Source organism: Symphalangus syndactylus, chromosome 5, assembly GCF_028878055.3.
Source record: "Symphalangus syndactylus isolate Jambi chromosome 5, NHGRI_mSymSyn1-v2.1_pri, whole genome shotgun sequence".
In the NCBI taxonomy this organism is placed as follows: Eukaryota; Metazoa; Chordata; class Mammalia; order Primates; family Hylobatidae; genus Symphalangus; species Symphalangus syndactylus.
Window position 1 is genome coordinate 8,035,118 of NC_072427.2, and position 26,873 is coordinate 8,061,990.

Consider the following 26,873-nt stretch of genomic DNA (forward strand, 5'->3'; position numbering starts at 1 on the left):
CTGTAAAATGGGTAGCATGGATGAGATCATTGCTATGGTTCCTATCAAATATTCTGTGCTATGTTGCTAGGGTTTCCTTGGACTTTATGTTCTGATTATGAGTAGCAAGCCCATTTGAGCACAACCAGATTATTGCTTCAGCCCCTGTTCATGATTGGGTTTGTAATAAGAATTGGCTTTGGGAGTTGATGTTACAAGATGAATTTATTTGACCAACCTGAAGGTGTAATCAGCATTTTTGTTTCTTCTTCTTCTTCCTCTACCTGTTTATTTTGAAAGAATTTTAGATTTACAGAAGGGTTACAAAGATAGCACAGAAGGTGCCTGTTCACCCTTCACCCTCCCTCCCCTAGTGTCAACATCTTCTATAACCATGAATAATTATCAAAACAAAGACGTCAATATTGGCTAATTTTCCACCAATGTCCGTTTCCTCCTCCTGATCCAGCATACCGTGTTACATTTAGTCTTCAAGTCTCTTTAGTCTACTCTTCCAATCTGAGATCTTTTCTTGGTTTTTCCTTATTTTTCACCTTCTGGACACTTTTGAGAAGTACTGGTCAGGTGATCTATAGAATGTCCCTTAATATATACGTGCCTGATGTTTTCTCATTATTAGACTGTGGGGCTTTGAATTTGGGAGGAAAGGGAAGTACCTTTCTCCTCACATCATATCAGAGAGGTGGGGTGCATGATATGAACGTTACTACTGGTGATAACCCTGATCACAGTTAAGGGAGTGTCTGCTAGATTTCTTCACTGTAAAGTTACTCTTTTCTCTTTTTTATAATTGATTTGTTACAATCTCTTTTTTAAAAAAACTTAATCCGTTGTATTTTTAAGAAATCAATTTTACTGGATTTTTTGAATAATTTTGAATAATTATTAATTGAATAATTCAATTTGTTGAATAATTTTTACATTCCATAAAATTTTCCAATTATAAGTATATAAGCCAGTGATTTTTGGCAAATTTAGAGAGTTGTGTAACCGTCATCAAAATCCAGTTTTAGGATATTTCCGTCACCCCCCCAAAAATACTGGCTGTTTGCTGTCAGCCTGTTTCCATCCCAGCTCCAAGCAATCTCTGATCTGTTCTGTCTCTACCAACTTGCCTTTCCAGGACAGTTCACATAAATGGAATGATAAAATATGCACTCTTTTGCATCTGGTTTCTTTTTCATTTAGCACAGTGTGTTTTCAAGGTTCATCCAAATGTAACATGTGTTAATATTTTGTTCCTTTTTATTGTTGAGTAGTATTCCATTGTATGAATATCACATTTCGTTTATGCATCTATCATAAACAAAATTAGTTGATGGGTTGTTTCCAGTTTTAGGCTATTATAAATTACCCTGCTACAAACATTCACAAACATGTCTTTGCATAGACATTGTTTTCATTTCTTTTGGGTAGGTTCCTATGAGTAGAATTGCTGGGTCATTGGGTAAGCTTATGTTTGACTTCTTAAATAACTGCCAAATTGTTTCACAAAGTGGCTGTACCATAACACATTGCCATCAGCAATAGATGAGGGTTTCAATTTCTCCACATCCTTGTCAACAGTTGTTTTTTTTTTTTATTGTAGCCATTCTAGTAGGCCAAAAGTGGCATTTCATTGTGGTTATAACTTGCATTTCCCTAAGGACTTAGGATGTGAAATATTTTTTAATTGATAAGTAGCCATTTGTATGTTTTCTTTGAAGAAATGTCTGTTCAGATTTTCTGTCCATTTTTAATGGGGTTGTTTTCTTCTTATTGAATTGTAAGAGTTCTTTATATATTTTGAATCTAATTCTTTTATCAGAAATGTGATTTGTAAACATTTTCTTGCAGTCTATGGCTTGTTTATCATTTTCTTAGTGGTGTCTTTTTTCTTTAATTTCCATAAGTTATTGGGGAACAAGTGGTGTTTGGTTACATGAGTAAGTTCTTTAGTGGTGATTTGTGAGATTTTGGTATACCCGTCACCCGGGCAGTAGACACTGCACCCTATTTGTAGAGTTTTATTCCTTACCCCCTTCCCACCCTTTCCCCCTGAGTCCCTGAAGTCCACTGTGTCATTCTTATGCCTTTGTGTCATCATAGCTTAGCTCCCACTTATGAGTGAGAGCATATGACATTTGGTTTTTCATTCCTGAGTTACTTCACTTAGAATAATAGTCTCCAGTCTCATCCGGGTTGCTATGAATGCCATTAGTTCATTTCTTTTTATGATGGCTGAGTAGTATTCCATCATACATATATACATATCACAGTTTCTATATTCATTTGTTGATTGATGGGCATTTGGGTTGGTTTCTTGATTTTGCAATTGCGAATTGTGCTGCTATAAACATGCATGTACAAGTATCTTTTTTTTTATAATGTCTCTTTTCCTCTGGGTAGATACCCAGTAGTATCTGGCTATCTGCTGGATCAAATGGTAGTTCTACTCTTAGTTCTTAAGGAATCTCCACACTGTTTTCTATAGTGGTTGCACTAGTTTACATTGCCACCAGCAGTGTAGAAGTGTTCCCTGTTCACCACAGCCACACCAACATCTACTACTTTTTGATTATGGCCATTCTTGCAGGAGTAAGGTGGTATTGCATTGTGGTTTTGATTTGCATTTCCCTGATCATTAGTGATGTTGAGCATTTTTTCATATATTTGTTGGCCATTTGTATATCTTCTTTTGAGAATTGTCTGTTCATGTCCTTAGCCCACTTTTTGATGGGATTGTTTTTTTCTTGTTGATTTGTTTGAGTTCATTGTAGATTCTGGACAGTAGTCCTTTGTCGGATGTATAGATTGTGAAGATTTTCTCTCACTCTGTGGGTTGTCTTTTTACTCTGCTGACTGTTCCTTTTGCCATGCGAAAGCTCTTTAGTTTAATTAAGTCCCAGCAATTTATCTTTGTTTTTATTGCATTGGCTTTTGGATTTTCGGTCATGAAATCCTTGCCTAAGCCAATATCTAGAGGGGTTTTCCCAATGTTATCTTCTAGAAGTTTTAGTTTCAGGTCTTAGATTTAACTTCTTGATCCATCTTGAGTTGATTTTTATATAAGGTGAGAGATAAGGATCCGATTTCATTCTCCTACATGTGGCTAGCCAATTATCCCAGCACTATTTGTTGAAAAGACTGTCCTTTCTCACTTTATGTTTTTGTTTGCTTTGTCGAAGATCAGTTGGCTATAAGTATTTGGGTTTATTCTGGGTTCTCTATTCTATTCCTTTGGTCTTTGTGTCTATTTTTATACCAGTACCATGCTGTTTTGGTGACTATGGCCTCATAGTATAGTTTGAAATCAGGTAATGTGATGCCTCCATATTTCTTCTTTTTGCTTAGTCTTGCTTTGGCTATGCAGGATCTTTTTGGTTCCATATGCATTTTAGAATTGTTTTTTCTAATTCCGCAAAGAATGGTGGTGGTATTTTGATGGGAAATGCATTGAATTTGTACATTGCTTTTGACAGTATGGTCATTTTCACAATATCAATTCTACCCATCCATGAGCATGGGATGTTTCTCCATTTGTTTGTGTCATCTGTGATTTCTTTCAGCAGTGTCTTGTAGTTTTTGTTGTAGAGGTCTTTCACCTTCTTGGTTAGGTGTATTCCTAAGTATTTTTTTTTTTTTTTGCAGCTATTATAAAAGGGGTTGAGTTCTTAATTTGATTTTCTGCTTGTTTGCTGTTGGTGTATAGAAGCGCTAGTGATTTGTGTACATTAATTATGTATCTGGAAGCTTTGCTGAATTCTTCTGTCAGTTCTAGGAGCTTTCTACAGGAGTCTTTAGGGTTTTCTAGGTAAACGATTATATCATCAGCAAATAGTGACAGTTTGACTTTCTCTTTACTGATTTGGATACCTTTTACTTCTTTCTCTTGTCTGATTGCTCTGGCTAGGACTTCCAGAGTCTGGCTATGTTGAAGAGGAGTGGTGAGAGTGGGCATCCTTGTTTTGTTCCAGTTCTCAGAGGGAATGCTTTCAACTTTTCCCCATTCAGTATTATGTTGGCTGTGGGTTTGTCATAGATGGCTTTAATTATATTGGGGTATGTCTGTTGTGTGCCGATTTTGCTGAGAGTTTTGATCATAAACAGATGCTGAATTTTGTCTAATGCTTTTTCTGCATCTATTGAGATGATCTTATGATTTTTGTTTTTAATTCTGTTTATGTGGTGTATCATATTTATTGACTTGTGTATGTTAAACCATCCTACGTCCCTGGTATGAAACCCACTTGATCATGGTGGATTATCTTTTTGATATGTTGTTGGATTCGGTTAGCTAGTATTTTGTTAAGGATTTTAGCATCTATGTTCATCAGGGATTCGGTCTGTAGTTTTCTTTTTGGCTATGTCCTTTCCTGGTTTTGGTATTAGGGTGATACTGGCTTCACAGAATGATTTAAGGAGGGTTCCCTCTTTCTCTATCTTGTGGAATAGTGTCAACAGGATTGGTACCAATTCTTCTTTGAATGTCTGGCAGAATTCTGCTGTGAATTCATCTGATCCTGGACCTTTTTTGTTGGTCATTTTTAAATTACGATTTCAATCTTGCTGCTTGTTATTGGTCTATTCAGGGTATCTAATTCTTCTTGATTTAAGCTAGGAGGGTTGTATCTCTCCAGGAATTTATCCATCTCTTCTAGGTTTTCTAGTTTATGCATGTAAAGGTGTTCATAGTAGCCTTGAATGATCTTTTGTATTTCTGTGGTGTCAGTTGTAGTATCTCCCGTTTCATTTCTTATTGAGCTTATTTGGATTTTCTCTCTTCTTTTCTGGGTTAATCTTGCCAATGGTCTATCAATTGTGTTTATCTTTTCAAAAAACCAGCTTTTTGTTTCATTTATCTTTTGTATTTTCTGTTTGTTTATTTGTTTCAGCTTCATTTGGTTCTGCTCTGATCTTGGCTATTTCCTTTTTTCTGCTGGGTTTGGGTTTGGTTTGTTCTTGTTTCTCTAGTTCCTTGGGGTGGCGTGACCTTAGATTGTCTGTGCTCTTTCAGACTTTTTGATGTAGGTGTTTAGGGCTATGAACTTTCCTCTTAGCACTGCCGTTACTGTGTCCCAGAAGTTTTGATAGGTTGTGTAACTATTGTTATTCAGTGTGAAGAATTTTTAAATTTTCATCTTGATTTCATTTTTGACCCAGTGATCATTCAGGAGCAGATTATTTAATTTCCATGTATATGTATATTATTTTGGAGGTTCCTTTTGGAATTGACTTCTAGTTTTCTTCTGCTGTGGTCTAAGAGAGTGCTTGATATCATTTCAGTTTTCTTAAATTTATTGAGGCTCATTTTATGGTCTATCATATGGTCCATCTTGGAGAAAGTTCCATGCACTGTTGAATAGAATGTATATTCTGTGGTTGTTGGATGGAATATTCTGTATATATCTATTAAGTCCATTTGTTCCAGGGTATAGTTTAAATCCATTGTTTCTTTGTTGACTTTCTGCCTTGATGGCCTGTCTAGTGCTGTCCGTGGAGTATTGAAGTCCCCCACTATTATTGTGTTGCTGTATATCTCATTTCTTAGGTTTAGTAGTAATTGTTTTATAAATTTGGGAGCTCTAGTGTTAGGTGCATATATGTTTAGGATTGTGACATTTTCCTGTTGGACAAGACCTTTTATCATTATTATAATGCCCTCTTTGCGTTTTTTAACTGCTGCTGCTTTAGTTTGTTTTGTCTGACATAACAATAGTTACTCTTGCTCGCTTTTGCCTGAAATGTCTTTTTCTACCCCTTTATCTTAAGTTTATGTGCGTCCTGATGTGTTAGGTGAGTCTCTTGAAGACAGCAGATAGTTGGCTGATGAATCCTTATCCATTCTGCAATTCTGTATCTTTTAAGTGGACCATTTAGGCCATTTACATTCAATGTTAGTATTGAGATGTGAGATACCACTCCATTCATCATGCTGTTTGTTGTCTGTATACCTTGTTTTTTTGTTTTTGTTTTTTAAATTATATTTTTGTTTTATAGGTCCTGTGAGATTTATGCTTTATTTTTTATTTTTTTATTTTTATTTTTTGAGACGGAGTCTCGCTCTGTCACCCAGGCTGGAGTGCAGTGGCGCGATCTCAGCTCACTGCAAGCTTTGCCTCCTGGGTTCACGCCATTCTCCTGCCTCAGCCTCTCCGAGTAGCTGAGATTACAGGCACCCACCACCACGCCCGGCTAATTTTTTTGTATTTTTAGTAGAGACAGGGTTTCACCGTGGTCTCGATCTCCTGACCTCGTGATCCACCCGCCTCAGCCTCCCAAAGTGCTGGGATTACAAGGGTGAGCCACCGCGCCCAGCCGAGATTTATGCTTTAAAGAGGTTCTGTTTTGATGTGTTTCCAGGATTTGTTTCAAGATTTAGAGCTCCTTTAAGCAGTTCTTGTGGTGGTGGTTTGGTAGTGGTGAATTCTCTCAGCATTTGATTGTCTGAAAAAGACTACATCATTCCTTCATATATGAAGGTTTGTTTCACTGGGTACAAATTTCTTGGCTAATTGTTTTGTTTGAGGAGGCTGAAGATAGGGCCCCAACCCCTTCTAGCTTGTGGGGTTTCTGCAGAGAAATCTGCTGTTAATCCGATAGGTTTTCTTTTATAGGTTACCTGGTGCTTTTGTCTGACAGCTTTAAAGATTCTTTCCTTTGTCTTAACTTTAGATAACCTGATGACAATGTGCCTAGGTGATGATCTTTTTGTCATGAATTTCTCAGGTGTTCTTTGTGGTTCTTGTATTTGGATGTCTAGTACTCTAGCAAGGCTGGGGGAGTTTTCCTCAATTATTTCCCCAAATATGTTTTCCAAACTTTTAGATTTCTCTTCTTCCTCAGGAACACTGATTATTCTTAGATTTGGTCATTTAACATAATCCCAGACTTCTTGGAGGCTTTGTTCATATTTTCTTATTATTTTTTCTTTGTCTTGTTGGATTGGGTTAATTTGAAGACCTTGTCTTTGAGCTCTGAATTTCTTTCTTCTCCTTGTTCAATTCTATTGCTGAGACTTTCCAAGCATTTTGCATTTCTATAAGTGTGTCTGTTGTTTCCTGGAGTTTTGATTTTTTTTAGTGCTATTTCCTTGAATATCTATTTCCTGCCTTCACTTCTTGTATCATTTTTCGGATTTCCTTACAATGGGCTTAGCCTTTCTCTGGTGCCTCCCTGATTAGCTTAATAACTAACCTTCTAAAATTCTTTTTCAGGTAAATCAGGGATTTCTTCTTTGTTTGGGTCTGTTGCTGGTGAGCTACTGTGATTTTCTGGAGGTGTTAAAGAACCTTGTTTCATTATATTACCAGAGTTGGTTTTCTGGTTCCTTCTAGGGCTAGGGCTGAAGGCTTCTTTTGTCCCATGGGGTGTTCCCTTGAGGTAGTACTTTCCTCCTATTCCTATGGATGTGGCTTCCTGAGAGCCAAGCTGTAATGATTGTTATCTCTTCTGGGTCTAGCCAGCCAGTAAGTCTACCAGGCTCCAGCTGGTACTGGGGGTTGTCGGCACGGAGTCCTGTGATGTGAACCATCTGTGGGTCTCTCAGTCATGGATACGAGCACAGTATTTGGGGTGTCTCCCGGGTCCTGCAGGAGCAATCTGCTTCTTTCAGGGAGTCTGTGGGTCCTCTCAGGTTTCCTGATTTATTCCTGCAGTTGTTCTGGAGCAGAAGTTTACAGTGCGAGCCTCCACACACTGCTCTGTCTGTCCCAGTCAGAGCTGCAATCTAGTCCTGCCTCCCGTCCGCCATGTTCCCCAGTGGTGTCTTTTGAAACAAAACATTTAACACATTGATGAAGTTAGGTTTGTCAATTGATTGTGTTTTGGGTGTTGAATCTAAGAACTCTTTGCCTAACCCAAGGTTGGGGAGATTTTTACTTTTTCTAAAAGCTGTATAGTTTTAGCTCTTACATTCATGTCTATGATCCATTTTGAATTATTTTTTATGTATGATGTAAGGTAAAGGTCCAACCTCACTTTATAAAATACTTAATACATTTAAAAATATGAATAGGCTTTATTTTTAGAATAGTTTTTAGATTTATAGAAAAATTGAGGGGCAAGAACAGAGTTCCAATGTATCACCTCCCCTAATCGTTTCCCCTATTATTAACATATTGCATTAGTGAGGTACATTTGTTTCAATTGACGAACCAATATTGACATATACATTAGTTTTCTAGGGCGTCCATAACAAAATGCCACAGACTGGGTGGCTTAAACTAGGGGTCCCCAGTCCCCGGGCCATGGACCGGTACCAGTCTGTGGCCTGTTAGAAGCTAGACCACACAGCAGGAGGTGAGTGGTGGGCGAGTGAACAAAGTTTCGTCTGTATTTACAGTCACTCCCATTGCTCATGTTACCGCCTGAGCTCTGCCTCCTGTCAGATCAGTGGCAGCATCAGATTCTCGTAAGAGTGCAGACCCTACTGTGAACTTCGCATGTGAGGGATCTAGGGTGCATGCTCCTTATGAGAACCTAATGCCTGATGATCTGTCACTGTCTCCCATCACCCCCAGATGGGACCATCTAGTTGCAAGAAAACAAGCTCAGGGCTCCCACTGATTCTACATTATGGTGAGTTGTATAATTATTTCATTATATATTACACTGTAATAATATAAATAAAGTGCACAATAAATGTAATGCACTTGAATCATCCAGAAACCATCCCCTCCCTTTCCTGGTCCATGTAAAAATTGAACCAGTTTCTTCCATGAAACTGGTTCCTGGTGCCAAAAAGGTTGGAGACTACTGACTTAAACAACAGAAATTAATTTTCTCACAGTTGTGGAGGCTAGAAGTTCAAGGTCAAGGTGCCAGAAGGCTTGTTTTCTTCAGAGGCTTCTTCTTGGCTTGCAGATGGCTGCCTTCTCACTATGTCCATACTTGGTCTTTTCTCTACTTGAGTATTGCTAGTGTCTTTCTGTGTGTCCAGATTTCTTCTTATAGGGACACTAGTTCCTGTAAGAAGGTTGGAGTGGTGCACACCCTAATGGCCTCCTTTTTAGCTTCATGACCTCTTTTAAAGGCCTTATCTCCAATGATCTGCAAAGAAAGTATCTTCTGAGGTACCGTGGGTTTGCGAATGTTGGAGACACAAGGTTCAGCCTATAGGAATAGATTATCATTAACTGAAGTTCATAGTTTACATCAGAGCTTACTCCATGTTGTACCTTCTATAGGTTGTGACAAATGTTTAATGGCATGTGTCCACTGTTGTTATATCACACAGGGTAGTTTCACTGCCTAAAATTCCTCTGAACTCTGTCTACTCATCCTTCTTACTCCTGGGCCTGGTAACCACAGATCCTTTTTTTGAGACGGGGTCTCACTCTTGTCACGCAGGCTGGAATGCAGTGGCATGATGTTGGCTCACTGCAACCTCCACCTCCCCAATTCAAGCAGTTATCGTGTCTCAGCCTCCCAAGTAGCTGGGATTACAGGCATGAGCCACTATGCCTGGCTCAGTTTTTGTATTTTTAGTAGAGATGGGGTTTCGCCATGTTGACCAGGCTGGTCTTGAACTCCTGACCTCAGGTGATCCACCCACCTTGGCCTTCCAAAGTGCTCGAATTACAGGTGTGAGCCACCGTGCCCGGTCACCATGCCTCCCTAGTTTTGCCTTTTCCAGAATGTAATACACAGTCATTTGTCACTTAGCCACAGGGATATGTTTTGAGGAATGCATGGTTAGGCAATTACATCATTGTGTGAACATGATAGAATGTATTCACATAAGACTTGATGGCAGAGCCTGCTGCACTCCTAGGCTGTGGAGTATGGCCTGTCATCTCTAGGCTACAAACCTGTATAGCTTGTTATTGTACTGATTACTGGAGGTGATTGTAACATAATGGTATTTGTGTATCTAAACATATGTAAATATAGAAAAGGTACAGTAAAGAGATTTAAAAACAGTATGCTTGTGTAGAGCACTTACCGTGAGTTGAGCCTGCAGGACTGGAAGTTGCTCGGGGCGACTCAGGGAGTGAGTGAGTGGTGAGTGATTGTGAAGGCCTAGGTCAGTACTGTGCACTACTGTGCACTTTGGAAACGCTGTACACTTAGGCTACACTAAATGTCTACTTTTTTCTTCAATAATAAATGAACTGTAGCTTACTGTAACCTTTTTACTTTACAAAAACTTTTTAATTTTTTTAACTTTTTGACTCTTGTAATAACACTTGGCTAAAACATAAATACATCGTGCAGCTGTACATAAATATTTTCTTGTTCTATAAGCTTTAATTAAAAAAATTTTTTTTTAAGTTTAAAAACGTTTCTTGTTGAAAACAAAGAGACAAACACACTCGTTAGCCTAGGCCTGCTCAGGGTCAGGACTGTCAACATCACTGTCTTCCACTTCCGCATCTTGTCCCACTGGAAGGTCTTCAGGAGCAGTAACACGCGTGGAGCTGTCACCTCCTAGGATAACAGTGCCTTCTTCTGGAATACCTCCTAGAGGACCTGCCCGAGGCTGCTTTACAGTTAATTTTGTTTTTTTAATGAGTAGAAGGTGTACACTCTAAAATGACAATAAAAATATAGTATAGTAAATACATAAACCAGTATCAGTCATTTATTATCATTATTGGGTATTATGTACTGTGCATAATTGTATGTGCTAGACTTTTTTTTTTTTTTTTTTTTTTTTTTTGAGACAGAGGCTTGTTCTCTTGCCCAGGCTGGAGTGCAGTGGTGCAATCTTGGCTCACTGCAATCTCTGCCCCCTCGGTTCAAGCTATTCTCCTGCCTCAGCCTCCTGAGTAGCTAGGATTACAGGTGCACGCCACCACACCTGGCTGATTTTTTAAAATATTTTTGGTAGAGATGGGGTTTCACTATGTTGGCCAGGCTGGTCTCAAGCTCCTGACCTCAAGTGATCCTCCCACCTCGGCCTCCCAAAGTGCTGGGATTACAGGTGTGAGCCACCGTGCCTGGCCTGTATGTGCTAGACTTTCATATGACTGGCAGTGTGATAGGTTTGTTTACCCCAGCATCACCACAAACACATGAATAATGTGTTGCATTATGACTTTATGATGCCTATGACTATCACTAGGTGACAGGAATTTTTCAACTGTATTTTAATCTTATGGGATCTCCATTGCACATGTGGTCCATTGTTGACTGAAACGTCTTTATGAAGCACTTTACTGTAGTTGGAATCCAATGGAATGTCATTGTTCAGTTAGCTTCTTTCGCTGAGTAATATGCCCTTATGGTTTTTCTATATCTTTTTATAGTAATAGCTCATTTCTTTTTAGTGCAGAATAATGTTACATTGACTGGATGAGCCATAGTTTATCCACTCACCATCTGAAGTACATCCTGATTGCTTCTAAGTTTTAGTAATTATGAATAAAGCTGCAATAAATATTTGTGTGCAGGTTTTTGTGTGAACATAGTTTTCAACTCCGTTGAGTAAATATCAAGGAGTGTGATTGCTGAATCATAAGGTAAGAGTATGTTTAGTTCTGTAAGAAACTGCCAAAATGCCTTCCAAAGTGGCTGCACCATTTTGTATTCTGACAAGCAATGAATGAGAGTTCCTGTTGTTCCACATCCTCACCAGCATTTGTTGTTGTCTGTGTTAAAGAATTTGGCTATTCTAGGCCAGGTGTGGTGGCTCACGCCTGTAATCCCAGCACTTTGGGAGGCCGAGGCAGGTGGATCACCTGAGGTCAGGAGTTCAAGACCAGCCTGACCAACATGGTGAAACCCTGTCTTTACTAAAAATACAAAAACTAGTTGGGCATGGTGGCACATGCCTGTGATCCCAGCTACTTGGGAGGCTGAGGCAGAAGAATCGCTTGAACCCAGGAGGCGGAGGTTGCAGTGAGCTGAGATCGCGCCATTGCATTCCAGCCTGGGCAATAAGAGCGAAACTCTGTCTCGAAAAAAAAGAATTTGGCTATTCTAATAGGTGTGTAGTGGCATCTCATTGTTTAAATTTGCGATTTCCTAATAACATATGATGGGGAGCATCCTTTCATATGCTTAGTTGTAGAATTACAAAGAGGATTTTGATAGAGCTAGCATTGAGTTTACAGATCATTTTGGGAAGAATTATCGTAAGAATTGAGTCATCCAATCCATGCACATGGAATTTCTCTTCATTTATTTAGATCTTCTTTAATTTCTCTCAACAATGTCTTGTAGTTTTTGGTTTTCAAGATTCTTTTGTTAAACATACTCTTAATTATTTACTTCTTTTTAATGCTATTGTAAATTAAATTGCATCTTTATTTAATATTAAAGCTTTTTACTTTTGGAAGCCTTCACAATTACAAGAACATTGCTCTCATCTTCTATATATTGAAATAATATAATTGCAAGCAAGTTGGTACTGTCATCTCAAGTGCATCAAGGTTGAAATCCCTAATATTTTGTAGTTACTGTCTCAAGAGAAATGAGCTTCCTTGTTGGCTGTGGATTATTTATTTTTAAATTCATTTTTGGTATGAAATAGTAACTTCTTATTTAGCTAACAATTCTTTTGCTTGGCATTTTAGGCTGAGCTCAGCTGGGTGGTTTTCTAGTCTAGCTGGGCTTGCTGTGTATCCATGGTAACCTGCCTGTCAGGTGGCTCTGCTGCTTGGGGCTGGCTAGACATTCGCTGGGACCACTGCAGTGCCTGGGCCATATTCCTTTCACGGTAGCAGGTCACTCTGGGCTTGCTTTTATGGTGTGTTGCAGGGATCCGAGAGAGAACACAGGCACACTGGACCCCAGGGGGCCTAGGCTTAGAGTGGTGGTGCTGTCACTCTGCCTCATTCTGTTGACCAGAGTGAGTCACAAGGCCAGCTGGAATTAAAGGTGAGGGGAAATTGATCCCATCTCTTGATGGGAGGAGCTTCAAAATCAGATGCAAAGGGGCATGGCCATAGGAAAGAAGTAATCGTGGCCATTTTTGCAAACAGTTCACTATGGCAGTGTGTATCTTTGCAGTTCAGTCTGGCTGATTAGAATCGGAGTCACTTTTGTTTGTTTGTTTGGGAAATTACCCACTTATGAATCTTGGCAGGGACAAATACCACCACTTCCAACAGAAGCTGAAAATGCTCCATATTTGTTTTCTTCTTCCATTGCATCTGGGGCATGGGCACCTGTGCAGTTTAGAGGTGAGGAAGGTGAGCTAGTAGGCCCAGTGTAGAATTGGTGTTCTAGTTAGGGCAATGACAGAGGTGCCTGGCTGAAAGGCCACGTTCTCATTGCAGAAATGGCAACTGTGCTAGTGTTGACTTTGGTTGCAATACAGTTAAGTTGTGGGTAAAAAGGGGGGACGGTGCCAATTGTCACCTCTCTGGCTCTGCTGCAGCAAGGCCATCAATATTTCATGAGAAGCAGGGCCTGGTGCTGCGTCTATTTGAGATAAGTGCATTTTGCTATAATTGGACATGGTGAGCCCTTGCTAGAGTTACTGAAACAAGTGTGTACCCTAGCGATGGGTCAAATTGTCTCTTCAGGTTTCACTTCTGCAGGGAGATGGTTGATGTTGCCAGATACTCCTGGTTGGCTCCAAGGGTCTCATTGAACAGTGTGCAGTGAAGGGAGGAATCTGAGGAGGGTGCTGCCTGAGTGGCCTCACTCTGCCTGGTCTCCCAGGTTTACCTTTCATTTCAGTCCAGTGGTCTTGTATCATGTGAGTTTGTAAAGAAAGCTGATCAGTCAACTGGAGAATGATCTGCTATTTTAGCATCACTTGTTTAGCTTGTGAAACTGACCGTGTTTCCAGGAGGTACCCATAACTGTGGCTGTGCAGGGGCCCTACAGGGTCCTAGTGGGTCAGCCGTGAGCCCAGGGGACAGTGTGTGTCTTTCTTTCTCTGCAGGCAGCCTGTGTGGTGATGGCACCAGTGCGTGCTACCTGCTGCCTGTCTTTGACACCGTGTTCATCAGGAGGAAACACTGGCGCTGAGGCTTGGGGACAGCCATGCTGCAGGACTTCTGGGAGACATTCCCAGAGGATGAGGCCTTGGGGGTCGGCTGCCCGGTGTCTCCTACCATGTACCAAGGTAAACCCCCCTTGTGTCGTGCAGAAGCATTTGGGTAACGGTGATGGATAACACACGTGCATTCCGGGGGTTTCTGCAGGAGGAGGCTCTGGGAGCCCTCGTGGGCAGATGCAGGCCTTGGCTCGGCAGCACGCACGTGGGGTTTTCCTTCCTCCTGAGAAATCTCTGGTTGCTGCAGCAGAAACCGAGACTTCATGTCTGATCACAAGAAGGGAGCTCTCCCAAGCTGGAAAATAATTGGATTCAGAAACAATCACCAACAAATCAACGAGCTCAGAGAGGAGGGAACCTGGAGAGCTGCCGCCAGGCTGCAGGCTGCGGGGCTTTGGAGCACCTTTGCTCTTTCACTTGACGCCTGTAGTTCCTCACTTTGTCCTTTGAACTAGAAGCCACAGGAGAGCCCAGGGGCTGAAGGGAAGGCAGGGACCGGGTAGAAAGGCAAGCTCTGAATGGGCTCCGCTTTCCAGCGCCTCTGTAGCTCTCTACGCACAAGACGCCTCCCATATTCTTTATCCACATTTGCCAAAGGAGGATGAAACAGCTCTGATGTGAAACATCACACTCTAAGGTGAAGAGGGTGGGAGGCTCTGGAGAGCATGTCTCTGAGTCCCCTTCTCCCCCATGAAGCACACACACCCTACTTTGTGCCCTGCCCCTGTTCTTGGTGTGCGGCTGTTTTTGAATGCTTAGGATGCAGTTTCTGGTGTCTTTCTGGCTCAAGGGATAGGAGAGAACAGTTAGGAAAGGCAAGAAAGCTTCTGTTGCTGTGAAGTCATAAAGAAAAGCAGGTAAAAACATACTTTTCCTCAAGTGGGTCTGGCTGTTTCTTTGTATTTTCAAACTCTTAGTCTGTTGTTAAAACTCTGAAGAGCCTTCAATTTCTGCAAAGAGCGCTCGAGGCTTCCTGCACCGTGTAGCTCACTTTCAGGTGCAGGAGCGTTTGGGGGCCCAGGCAGCTGGTCCTCTGTCCACACCCATGTCCTTCCAGGCCCCCTCCTCCTCCTTGCTTCAGGTGCAGGCCGCCTCAGGGTTTTAGGAGGCTTTGGCAAGGGAGTAGGAGAGAGCTTTTACTCAAAGGAACAGTGGGCTCCAAGGCTAAGGGCTGGCTGCTGAGCCTGGGCCAGCCTTGCTGAGACCCTGTAGGGCCCTGTGATGCCTCTTGTCCTTCCACTGTCTTTGCCTGCAAACAAAGACCTGAACGTGCTGATTCTGACTCACGCTGCTTCTCTCCGGGCTTCAGCCACCCAGGTGTGCCCGTCAGGTTTCTATTGAGTTCACTGATGCCTTCCAACCGGACTGGAGGGACCCCTGCCCTGGGCCCCATGCTTTGAGCCTTCTTTCAACTGCATCTCCCTCCAGGGGGGCAAGGACTCCATGGGCCCAAGAGGAGGTGCCCACTTGGCTCATGCTGCTCCTTCTAAACTGGCTCAGGGTGCCAGGACCCCAGGATTCCTGCCAGTGGCCACTGTGGGACTGAGTAGACCTCATCCCTGGGTCTGTGCTCATGAGGGTGGACCATGCCGCCAGTTTGCACATCCTTAGAGCCCAGGGGTGGCTCTTGGGGGGCTGTGGATGGCATGTGGGGAGGACGGCCACATTTTTACTCACAGGCCCCTTGAGGTATCGGGGGCTGGGGTGGGAGGAGAAGGGGGTGGACTGCCGGCTGGGGGCCAGCTCGCTTGGTATTGCCACATTCTGGTGCAACACTCCAAGGAGTCCAAGAATTCTAAATTTGAAACGAGCTTCTCCTGTTGTTAGGAAGTTATATTTGTCAAGATAGGAGGGCAGAACGTGTCATATATAGCGCTTTGCTAACTTGGTTTGTACCTTTGGAAGACAGGCGTTCCTCATTTCACTGCTCTTCCCTTGATTGCACTTTGTAGATGCTTTGTGTTTTACTTTTTGAAGGCTGTGGCAGCCCTGCTTTGAGCAAGTCTATCAGGGATATTTTTCCAAAAGCATGGTCTCACTTCGTGTCTCTGTGTCATGTTTTGGTAATTTTCACAAGATTTCAAACTTCTTCATTATTATTATATCTGTCATGGTGATCTGTGATCAGTGATATTTGATGTTACTATTGTAATTGTTTTGGGGCACCACAAACCATGCCCGTGTAAGTTAGTGAACTTAATCAATACACGAGCCTGTTCTGATTCTGCTTCCGACCAGCTGTTCCTTCCTTCTCTTCCTATTCCATGAGACACAACAATATTGAAACTAGGCCAGTTAATAACCCTACAGTGGCCTCTGAATGTTCAAGTGAATGGAAGAGTCACATGTCATTCACTTTAAATCAAAAGCTAGAAATGACTAAGCTTAGCGAGGAAGGCATGTCAAAAGCTGAGGTAGGCTGAATCCTAGGTCTCTTGCACCAAATGGTTAACCAAGTTGTGAATGCAAAGGAAGAATTCTCGAAGGGAATGAAAAGTTCGACTCTGGTGAACATACAAATGATAAGGAAGTAAAACAGCCTTATTGCTGATAGGGAGAAAGTTTTAGTGGCCTGGATAGAAGATCAAACCAGCAACAACATTGCCTTAAGTCAAAGTCTAACCCAGAGGAAGGCCCGAACTCTCTTCAATTCTATGAAGGCTGAGGGATTTGAAGAAGCTGCAGAAGAAAAGTTGGAAGCTAGCAGAGGTTGGCTCGTGAAGTTTAAGGAAAGAAGCTGTCTCCATAACATAGAAGTGCAAGGTGAAGCAGCAAGTGCTGATATGGAAGCTACAGCAAGTTATCTGGAAGCTCTAGCTCAGATCATTGATAAAGTTGGCTACACTACACAACAGATTTTCAATGTAGGTGAAACAGCCTTCTACTAGAAGAACGTGTCATCTAGGACTTTCATAGCTAGAAAGGAGAAGTCAACGCCTGGCCTCAAAGCTTCAAAGGACAGGTTGAGTCTCTTATTAGGGGTTGATGTAGCTGGTGGCCTTCAGTTGAAGTCAGTTCTCATTTACTGGCCTGAAAATCCTAAGGCCCTCAAGAATTATGCCAAATCTATTCTGTCTGTGCTCTAGAAATGGAACAACGGTGCCTGGATGACAGCATGTCTGTTTATAGCGTGGTTTATTGAATAATTTAAGCCCACAGTTGAGACCTACTGCTCAGAATAAAAGATTCCTCTCAAAATATTATTGTTCATTGACAATGCACTTGGTTATCTAAGAGAACTGATGGAGATGTACAAAGAGATTAATGTTGTTTCCACACCTGCTAACATAATATCCATTCTGCAGCCTGGGGATCAAGGAATAATTTCAGCTTTTGAGTCTTATTTAAGAAATACACTTCCTAAGGTTTCCATAGATAGTGATTCCTCTGATGGTTCTGGGCAAAGTACACTGAAAACCTTCTGGAAAGGATTCACCATTCTAGATGCCATTAAGAACACTCGTGATTCATGGAAGGTCAAAATATCCACATTCATAGGAGTTTGGAAGAAGTTGATTCCAACCCTCATGGATCACTTTGAGGGAGGAGTCCAAGACTTCAGCAAAGGAAGTGGCTGCAGATGTGGTGGAAATACAGAGAGAACTAGAATGAAAAGTGGAGCCTGAAGATGGGACTGAACTGCTGCAATCTCATGATTAATCTTGAACAGTTGAGGAGTTGCTTCTTATGGATGAGCAAAGAAAGTGGGTTCTTGAGTTGGAATCTCCCCCTGTTGAAGATGCAGTGGACATTGCTGAAACGACAACAAAGGATTTAGAATATTCCATAAATTAGTTGAGAAAGTAGTAGCAGCAGCAGGGTTTGAGAGGATGGACTCCAATTTTGAAAGAAGTTCTACTGTGGGTAAAATGCTGTCAAACAGCATCACATGCTGCAGAGAAATCTGTTGTGAAAGAAAGAATCAATTAGTGGAAGAAACTTCATTGCTGTGTTATTTTAAGAAATTGCCACAGCAACCCCACCCTGAGAAGCCATCAACCTTCAGGCAAGACCCTCCACCAGTACAAAGATTATGGCTTCCTGAAGGCTCAGATGATCGCTAGCATTGTTTAGCATTAAAATATATTTTGATTAAGGTATGTACATTGTATTTTTAAGACAAAATGCTATTGCATGCTTACTAGACTACATAACTTTTACATGTATGCACTAGGAAACCAAAAAATGTGCGTGACTTGCTTTACTGTGATATTTGCTTTATTGTGGTGGTCTGGAACCGAACGCACAGTATCTCCGAAGTCTGCCTGCACTTAGCATTGCACTCTGTAGGTTTCCATCTGTGTTCTTTCCCGGGACCCCCCAAATGTTAAGAAGAGGGCCTAATGGAGTCCTCATGGGCACCTGCAGAACCAGGAGCAGTTTCCCATTCACCTGGATTCGGGACATTGCCATGTGAACATGTTCACCCATGAATGTTGGCATAAAAGTCTGGGAACTTTGAGTGGACTCTGGAATCCAGGAGGGAACAGAGGATAAGCTTGAAGGTTCTTTGGGAGGGAGGAAGGACGGTGCATGAAGAGCGGCCAGGGTGGATGGTGCCAAGGACTGAATTGGGCCCCCCACTTAAATTCATATGTTGAAGCCCTTGGTGTGACCACATTTGGAGATAGGGCCTTTAAAAAGCTAATTAAGGTTGAATGAGGTCCTAAGGGCAGGCCCCTAGTGCAGTATGACTGGTGTCCTTGTAAGAAGAGAGGCACCAGGATGGACCCAAACAGAAACAGCCGTGTGAGGATGCAGGGAGAAAATGGCCACTCATAAGCCAAGGAGAGAAGCCTCAGGAGAAACCAACCCTGGGCCACCTTGATCCTGGACGTCCAGCCTCCATAACTGTGAGAAACAAATTTCTGTTGTTTAAACCAGTGGTCCCCAACCTTTCTGGCACCAGGGACTGGTTTCATGGAAGACAGTTTTTCCACAGATGGGGCAGGGACAAAGGGTTGGTTTCAGGATGATTCAAGCACATTACATTTATTTATTGTGCACCTTATTTCTATTGTGATTACATTTTAATATATAATTAAATAAGTATACAGCTTACCATAATGTAGAATCAGTGGGAGCCCTGAGCTTATTTTCTTGCAACTAGATGGTCCCATCTCGGGGTGATGGGAGACAGTGATAGATCATCAGGCATTAGATTCTCATAAGGAGTGCGCAACCTCGCATGCGAAGTTCACAATAGGGTCCGCACTCTTACGAGAATCTAATGCTGCCACTGATCTGACAGGAGGCAGAGCTCAGGCGGTAACACAAGCAATGGGAGCAGCTGTAAATACAGATGAAGCTTTGCGCACTCCTCCACCACTCACCTCCTGCTGTGTGTCCTGGCACTGGTCGGTGGCCCAGGGGTTGCAGACTCCTGGTTTAAACCACCTGGTCTGCAGCGTTTTGTTAGAGGAGCCCCAGTAAATGAATGCAGATGGGAAGGGTGGAGATGAGAGCTCCTCTCTAGGAGGAGCCGGGGAGGTGGACGTGTCCGTGGTAGGCAGGTGAAAAAGTGGTTTGAGTGCAGCAGGGATTCCAGCAGAGATCAGAAGGTGGAGGGCTGCTCGAGGACTGGAGTGGGCTGTGTCTGAGACCCAGAGAGCTGGCACAGAGTGAACCAGGGTGAGGTGAGGGACTTCCTGACTCACGCTGCGTTCCCTTCTCCCAGTCTGTAGGCAGTTCCTCCTGGTCTGTCCGGAGGAGTGAGGATGCCTGTGGGAGGTGGAATCCCGGGGGGCCTGCGGCCAGTGCACTAATATCTGGCTCAAGGTTCAGCTTCACTAGGCAAGGCTTCCAGACTGAGTAGGACTGAAACACTGCACTGTGTCTATTTATTTCTGGTTTCAATACTAGTGTGGATTTACAGTGATCTAATGAGACCCATACAGATGTTATTTCTGTTGTGGCAAGAACAAAGGAGGGGTGGGACCTGGGTGGGGACATCTTATCCTCCAACGTTCCCCTCCTGAGTGAAGCACACCTTCCCGTCCTTCTTGCTCAAAAAGATCACCCCCAGTTTAGCAGTTAGGAACTCCCTGGGACTAAGGGACTCCCCTTTTACAATTAGATAGATTATTGAAACATATAAGAAGATCGGTTTCCTCTGCCTAGCTGAAGATGAGTTGAAAACACGATTCTGAACAGGTGATGAAAGGTAATGTGTGCACTTGGTTGAAAACTCAAAAGGGTTTACTATGACAAGCAAGTCTTCTATCCTCCTCACCTCTGAGGGGACTGCACACGTAATGGCAGCATCACAGAGACAGCGTTCTACAAAACCACTGCCTGGTCTTTTTCACAGCAGCATAATATGATGTCATGTGGACGTGATATCATTTATTTCCCTGTTGACAGATACGCATTGCGTCTTCAGTTTCTGGTTGCTTGAGACAGTGCCCCAGTGGCAGTTTGCCAGTGGGGTTTAGTGGAGGAAGCAGGAGAACAGAGCCTCTGGTGGTGGGTTTCCAGGGGAGGCAGGGGGTGGGAAATCCTTTAATCAGCCAGACGGGAAAGCAGGCTTGCAGTGTCTGGATTTCCAAGTTGCTTTTTTTTTTTTTTTTTTGAGACAGAGTCTCGCTCTGTCACCCAGGTTGGAGTGGAGTGGTGCAATCTTGGCTCACTGCAACCTCCCACTCCTGGGTTCAAGTCATTCTCCCGCCTCAGCCACTCGAGTAGCTGGGACTACAGGCATGTGACACCATGCTTGGCAAATTTTTGTATTTTTAGTAGAGATGGGGTTTCACCATATTGGCCAGGCTTGAACTCTCGACCTCAGGTGATTTGCACTCCTTGGCCTCCCAAAATGCTGGGATTACAGGTGTGAGCCACTGCGCCCGACTCCAAGTTGCTTTTATGACAGTGGACTTTCCACTTCTCACAAGCAGGCAGGCGCTTCTCAGCTCAGCACTAACAGGTGAGGCCAGGCCAGGGCTGGGGCAGTGGACACCTCCAGGCTTCAGGTGCTGCCATGGGTGAGAGGTGAGGGGGGACAGTTAATTTAAATTAACTGTCCAAAATGAAAGCCCTGGCTCTCCTTCACTCCTGGAGTGGGTGCTCCCGTCAGCATCGAATGCCATTTCTGCAGCTGCAGGTGGCTCATTAGGGGGTTGACAGGCAGCTGAGATGCCAGGCTTTCTCTCCACGTGGTGACTGATCCACCTTAGGTGTTGACAGGTGAGTGTGCCTTGGAGTTTATTGATGATAATAGTGATTGGTATTGCTTTTATGCTGGAAGGCTTAATGGATCTTTACAGATATTAATGGGGTGACCAGGCACCGGGGAAGGAGGCATGGCAGGGTGGGGCTGTGCTGTGACCCTAATGGAGCAGTTAAGTGACTTGCCCTGTGGCACTGAGTTAGGAATGAAGGGAAGCCGGTCGGGTCCCTGGGCACTGAGCTGTCTAGCCGTGCGGGTTTATGGACAAGCTTCACAAATGAGGCTGTGGGGCCTCGCACAGCCTCTGCGTTTGGATGTTTCGGTTCCTTGGCTGGGAATGGAAAAAGAAAATGCACTGCATATTGAAATGTGGAAATCGCACAGGCCAGAGGGGTGAGCAGGGACAAGGATGTTTTCTCCTAATTGGGGAGATGGCTCCTCCTGGAGAATCCCACTGGGGCTGTTTCAAGAGCTGGGAGTCGGTGTGGTCTGGGCAGAGGAAACTGAGCTGGAAGTCACATGCCAAACATGTCACTTTAATTCATGCTGAGATTCACCAACTCTCATTTTAAAACAGCAAATGAGGGGACTTGCACAGAGAATGTTCCAGAAGCATGCTTGAGTCTCTTGAAGGAAGAAGGGTTATCATTATAATTAGGATATAATTAGATTACTAAAACTCTTTAATTAAAAAAAATAATTCCAAGTTATGGTCTTTTCACTGCCTGTATAAATCATGGCTAGTTCCCAGTTTCACCCACACCTTCTTTCCCCTCGAGGGTCTGCAGTCAGGATTTTAATTCACTCAGGAAGGTTTTCAGCCAACCGGCTTCCGCTTGCAGCCATTATGACAGTTAGTGCTGACATCTCAGGTTTTTTTCAAGTTGGTGAGTTGGGGCTGCAAATGTGATCACAGATTAGCTCTGTGCTCTGCAGTTTCTCGTCTGTTTCTCTCTTCATGGAAATCAGCAAGTGTTAGTGGATTAGAACTTCTTACGGGTCACCGAACAACGCAGATTCCGGAAACTTCTCTTCCCTGGGAATCTCAGTAGGCCATTAATTGGATGTTAGTCTTAAATTAGTCAGTGATTCTTAGAGTTGCTTTCTTGACTTGTTCTGTTTTTTCAAGTTTTATCTGTTCTCCCTTCTTTTTCCTGACAGTTATTTTGGAGGTATCCTATAATTTTATGTGCCATAGAAATAGAACTGTAAGCAAGAAGCCCAGTGGAATCAATTGCTTCTTGCTCTAAATAAGGCATGAACATTTCACAACATTTCAAAGGGAAATTAACTTGTGCTCCTTGCAAATGTTTTAAAGACTATTTTTGAAGCAGCCTGATTGGTGGGCCAGGTCTTTAAAAGTTTGTGCGATCTTGGCTGTTGATAACATCTGCAGCTTATAATTGCCCTGAAAATATTTACAGATTATGCAGACCTTTTGAGGGAAGGAGTTTGTGGGAAATTTCTTTTTTCCTACACTCAGTTACAGACAAAGCCTTTGAAACTTGACCAATAGGATCATAATTGCATCTGATGTGATTTCCTGGTCAGCCTGAACATGCCTTAAGTTTCTTTACCAGAGAGAGTGAAACCGAATATGTCAACAGTGAAATGTTTTTTTACAAAATTGTTACCGGGATAAGGAAATAATTGACCACTGCTTTAAAAATTATTTTTTTTCAATCTATAAGTCATAGTTTTGCTTTCTCCAGCTGAATTCTTAATGGATTCAGTTGTCATCCACACATACTTTTATTTGCATTTAATTTTTAAGGCAGAAGGATCTTTGCATCAAGAGATGTGAAAAATATGAGATGGGAAGTGGGGGCTACTTTTCTGAAAGTTTGATGCCCAGTAAACTGCAGTTCTGACCTTTTTTTTTTCAGTTTGTTCTGGTGATTCATACGTTATAGAGTACAATAGCAACAGCAATTTTGTGGTGGTGCAGTGTGCTGGGAAGTGCTGGGGGCAAAACCACCATACTGGGTGTGATTTTTTCTGTCGCATGCTGCTCTTTGACAGGTTGTGTGGCTCCCCTTCGTGGCTATTGTAGTCTACTGCAGCCTTGGATGATAACCTCTGTGATGAGTGCTCTGATACCTCCAGGTGTGCTTCCAAATTAGCGCATTCATTTTTAAAGATTTAATGAACCTCAATTAGGAATGAAACACAAGTAAACATGTGATAGCTCACAACACATAAAAACATTAGGAAAGGTGGAAAATTGATAATGGGTTATCTACTTCATTTTCTCATTCATTCATTCATTCATTCATGTATTCCTTTATACGTTCATTCGCTGTCAATGGGGCATCTACAGATGTGCCAGGCACTGTCCTAGACGTTAGGGATGCAGTAGTGAATAGGGCTGACCTGGCTTCTGAACTCATTTACCAGCTAACTACATACATGGGCACCTACTACTGTGTGATATAAAAACTCTATATGGCCGAGAGAACTAAAGTGTGCTGGTATTTTTAAGTGCCCACAATTAAATTTTGCCAAACCAAATTTTGCTAATTTATACAGTTCTGTAAATAAATTTAAAAATTTATTTATATAGATAACAACTAAATAATTCATTTGTTCTTTAGTAAACAAAATGTGTTACATAGGTATTTTCAGCTTAAATGCAAAACTGTATTTTTTTTAGGGATCTGAACACCACACACACACACACACACATATGGATTTGGGGGCGTGGGGTGGGGAGGTGCAAAGGAGGACATCCCTTTCCAAGTCGGTACTGATTTGGTAGGAGAGGAGGGAGACTCACTGAACGTGGGTGATTATGACCTCTCTTGTGAGCAAAACCACCAGCGAGCAAAAAGAAGGATCCAGGACTAGAACTGGAAATATGAGTCCATTGAATGCCAGATCGGTGGAAGAACAGATCACGATTCCAGCTCAGCAATGCTTGAATGGAGCCATCACTTTCCCTCTCCTGACACCTGGCAGGTATTCCTGTCTTCTGGAAAGCATTGCAGCAAATGGCAAAGTGAAGGTCAAGAAGATAGAACTGACCCAGCACTTTGGGAGGCTGAGGCAGGAGGATCACTTGAGGTCAGGAGTTCGAGACCAGCCTGACCAACATAGTGATACCTCATCTCTACTAAAAGTACAAAAATTAGCCAGGCATGGTGGCAGGTGTCTGTAATCCCAGCTACTCCGGAGGCTGAGGCAGGAGAATCGCTTGAACCTGGGAGGTGGAGGTTGCAGTGAGCCCAGATGGCGCCATGGCACTCCAGCCTGGGCCACAGAGGGAGACTCCATCTCAAAAAAAAAAAAAAAAAGAGAGATAGAATCGGGTCTTGGCTATCAACATGTTTGCCATGTCCCCAGTGTACTATTTCCTCTTTTGATAGTCCAGCCCCTTGGGAGCCACCCTCATTTGCTTATCCTCTTTCTCTTGCTTGGGGAGGGCAGCACACCCAGGAAATTCCGAGGACATGAGCCGTCATGCGAGGACTTCTCAGAATGACAGACCCAGACAGTCTGGCCCTGGAGACGGCAGCAAGGTATGGTGATACTGTATCACCCCATGAACCTCACTTTCCTAGTAATCAGGTTGTCCTTGCTTAGTGAAGCCGCGGTCTGCACCTGCCAGGCAACTTCCTTGACGACTTGGCTGTGGGCTTCTTGTGGCAGCGGGGCCTTGGTCTGGGCTCAGAATCTCCGGGCTATCATGGGAGGGGGGTGTTGCGAGGAGAGGCCTTTGTAATTAGATTTTTTATGGTTCTCTTCTCTAAACTAGACAAGCTCTAACGAAACCAAAATGGAACAGAACACATGGGAATTGGCCGTAACCTTGCATCGTTAAGGAAATATTGAAAAATCTGAATTTCAAATTTTGCCATGGACCAGTGTCTGTCAAGCAGAACAAAAAGCAAGACAAATTTGTCTTTCTTTCCTCCTCCACTGCGAAAGCCCAGATTGCTGGGATGGAGTGGAATTAGGTATTAGGTTTTTGTATAATCCAGAGTGACTGTAGAATAGAATCTTGAGGGAATATTAAGAATATTTCTTAGTAGCTTGCTGTCATTCAGTATTTTATAAGATTTTAGGTTTTCCTGGTTTTCTTGTGGCTAAACCAGACTCTTGCCCACACAGGGTATTGTGAAAATGTCCATTCTCTGGTGCCAAAGGGTCTTTACTCTCAAATCCCTGAAGAGTCCAAAATTACTTTAAACTCACACTTGCACTTCATGGACAAACACTGCTTATTTTGGAAAATATATTGCTCTGAAATAGAAGATTCAACAATGAAAGCATAAAATATCCCAGTAAGAGCTGGATTGTTTTAGAAAGCCGCTTCCTGTCTGACATTAGCTCTAGCCATCTGGCAGATGAGGGCTTTCATTTTCTTTGGTTCACCATGGAAAGATGGTCTAACCTAAGACCCAACAGGCACTGAACAGAGAGCGTTGTACTTGGCCTTTTCTGCTGATCCTTGACTTTTCTTTTAAACCTCTGTTAGAGGAAGCAGAAGTGTCTGGGGTACTGTAACGCCCATGGGTGTGGACCTGGGGGAATTCTGCACAGCTGAGCACGGGGTGCCAGCTTTGAAAGCTGTGCTTCCTTCCCTGCCCTTTCTCTGGTCTCCCCAGGCTGGGCTGTCCTTCAGTTCCTTTCAGTAAATATGTGCTCTTATGCACAAAACCTGATTTCCCCGTGGCTGGCTGGGGCGTTTGAACCTGGCCTATTCTGAATCTCAGCATGAAGTGCAGGCACAAGCTAGACAGGACACCTCCATGTCCTCAACATCCAGCCCCAGACTGTGCGGGACGACCCCATTGCCATGTTTAATTGGAATGCCTGTGGATTCTCTTCTGACTTCAGGAGAGCATGCGTGGAGAAGAACTGGAAGACACAAAGAATGATCCAGAGTGTGGAGTGGAAAAGGAGGATGCCGGGCTGGCGGGGCAGCCACCAGGCAAGCTTACAAGGCCCAGTCCCTGACGTCTCCAGATACCCATCTGGGCCGGGTCCAGAGGCCTGCCTGGGCTCCTAGGATTCGGGTCTGAGACTTGTGTGGCTGGGAGCGTGCCTTCCCCAGGGATCTTTGAGGGGCCAGTGACCCCAGGGGCCCCACCTACCTCTGAGGTGGGCTCAGGCTCTAGAATACCTGAGAACGTGCTGTGCTCAGCATGCGACACCATGCAACAGTGAGGAAATATTTCCCTAAGTTAATTGTTGACAGTTCCTAAACGTTTCAGAAGCCTACTTGTTAAAACTAATGTGGTTTCTGTTTCTCAGGATAAATTGGTGGGACTTCACCGGAACCACAGGGATGTTTTACTGAATGTACCTCTTTCCTTGTAGAAGTTTAAAGATGCTCAGGAAGGGGCCACACCCGTTCCATCTGGGCTGTAGAAACCCATTGCAGGTTTGTGCGTGCCAACCCTGCTATTGCCGTGAGACCACGGACACCAAAGAGGTTTGCAGGGGTACACGTGTCCTTCTGGCGAGGCTTCAGCCATATCAGGAGTGCCTTGAGGGCAGGGGCCGTGGCTGGATGGTGCCTACTGTAGGCCTGGGGCTCTCTTCTGGCCTGGTATACAGAAGGTGCTCAGAGAGCTCAGATGGGAAGCACTGGGTAGGAATTTGGGCAAATGGTGCTTCTAGAATATTGGTGGCCTTGAGTGGAAAGGCTTGTGGTAGTAAAAGTAACTAACAATGATAGCCTGGCTCGAACGTAACATTGGCATCCCCCTCAAATACTGATGGAGCCCTGTTTGGTGGGTGGTGTATGCAGAGACAAGGACCTGCTCTCAG

At 43.2% G+C, this 26,873-nt stretch overlaps 1 pseudogene; it reads left to right on the forward strand.

The window, feature by feature from the left end:
• Positions 1 to 26,195, forward strand: part of LOC129483566 (protein FAM169BP-like) — a 37,353-nt pseudogene extending 11,158 nt beyond the window's left edge.
• The last annotated feature ends 678 nt before the right edge of the window (positions 26,196 to 26,873 follow it).